Genomic DNA, 2,111 nt, shown 5'->3' with positions numbered 1-2,111 from the left:
TACAGTTTATTTAGTGTTATTTATTTTAAACTGATTGAAACTAATGAAACTTTCATCTCGTCTACACTGTTTAGCTTGTGCTTTTTGTGATTCTGCCGTCCAACATGGCGTTGTCTCGTGATTGTGGTCACGTGTTTACAAAGGGTCTATAGAGAAATCATGCTATATTACTGGCAAAGAATAGAAAACTTCGGATAACTAACTAGGTTAGTTATTTCATTAATTTATAGCTAACATATTGTTCACTATAGCCAACTAAAATATCCCTTTATCTTTACTTCAAGTAAACATAGCTAAAGTTAAGCAACTAAAAGTCATTAACAACAAACACAACTTACAATTTCACTCTGTATCACTCACTGTGTGTGCACTGCAGTAGAAAGTTCAGACCAAAGATTTGCAATTTGACAAGATGAATCTTGCATCTTACTACTTGCAACGCACTGTTCTGAAAGCTGCCAGGTTACACCAATGAGACAAGACGTATCATCTTTACAGCCATCAACTTTCTATGCTTCTGTCTAACTTTTGACTTTCCGGGTTTCTGTAGCTGGATATATTATTTGTTGTTTCTTACTATGAATAGTGATATGCTTGCTACAGTTGCATTTCAAGTGAGACTTGGGCAAAATGTTTTATTTCTCTGATTTACTGCTTTATTTTAAGCGCACTTCTTTCTTAGTCACTCTGTACCTTGCTCATCCACATACTGTTACATGCACGCAGGCGCTCGTTGAGCCTTTTCTACCAGCTGACAGGTCGTGAAATATAAATAAAACAGACTGCAGAGCACGATGACAAAAACAGATGAATGGTGAAGGAAGACTGATTCAAAGTAGTGAGTGATACAGAGTGCACTGTTAAAGTAAAGCAAAAATACAATATATTAGGGCTGTCAGTTAAACGCATTGCAAACCCATTTCAACAAAGTCAATCATTTTATCAAATGGATGCCAATGTAAATGTGCTGTATTTATATAGCGCTTTTCCAGTCTTAACAACTGCTCAAAGCGCTTTTACATCTACAGGGAACATTCACCATTCACACACATTCATACACTGTGGCCGGGGCTGCCTTACAAGGTGCCACCTGCTCATCAGATAAACACTCACACACTCCGATGCGCAGCACCGGGGGCAACTCGGGGTTCAGTGTCTTGCCCAAGGACACTTCGACAATGACTGCAGGGGCTGGGATCGTACCACCAACCTTCCAATTGACAGGCAACCACTCTACCACTGAGCCACAGCCGCCCCTCAATAAGATTCTGAGTGGAAAGTTTACTTTTTAAAAGATGCCAAATGGTTACATTGACCAGACAAAAGTGATCTGTGTAATTTGTCGTCGTTAACTGAGCTATTATCGCAGCACGTCTGAAATACCACTTGATGGCCAAGCACACAGCTGATGCTAATCCTCCCTCCCTCTATTTTTTTACCTTTTTATTGATGGACAGTGTTACATTGTGTGCGAGTTTATTTGCTCCAAGTGAGAATGTTACGTGTGAAATTGAACAATACAACAGGCTATATGCTAATGTGGTTTCCAATAATAAAAAAAACATTTGCACAAGGCAAGCCAATCCACTTTTCAATGTTGATAAGAGCCTTAAAATGAGAAAAAAAATAATAGGCCAAAAAGAAAATACAAGGGACATGTAGATAGATAAAAAGGGGTGATAAATAATGTAATTAATTGCGAACACACACACACACACACACACACACAACACACACACACAACACACACACACCAACACACACACACACACCCACACCACACACACCCACAACACACACCCACACACACACACACACCACACACACACACACACACACACACACACAACACACACACACCACACCACACACCCCCCTTGGTCTTCCTTTCCTGGGCGGTCCTCTTGTGAACCAGTTTTGTTGTAGTGCTTGGTGGTTTTTGCAACTGCACTTGGGGACACATTCAAAGTTTTCGCAATTTTCCAGACCGACTCTTTACTTAGCTGATTGGTTCTTGCCATAATATGAATTCTAACAGTTGTCCAATAGGGCTGTCGGCTGTGTATCCACCTGACGTCTGCACAACACAACTGATGGTCCCAACTCCATTA

General features: G+C 40.5%; 1 protein-coding gene across 4 annotated transcripts in view; it reads right to left on the bottom strand.

The window, feature by feature from the left end:
- The window catches only part of wdr17 (WD repeat domain 17), a 116,455-nt gene that overhangs the window by 113,367 nt on the left and 977 nt on the right, over positions 1 to 2,111 (bottom strand). The window lies entirely within an intron of this gene.

The sequence above is a fragment of the Etheostoma spectabile genome, chromosome 2 (genome assembly GCF_008692095.1).
Source record: "Etheostoma spectabile isolate EspeVRDwgs_2016 chromosome 2, UIUC_Espe_1.0, whole genome shotgun sequence".
Lineage (NCBI taxonomy): Eukaryota > Metazoa > Chordata > Actinopteri > Perciformes > Percidae > Etheostoma > Etheostoma spectabile.
This window is presented reverse-complemented; position numbering and strand designations above follow the sequence as displayed.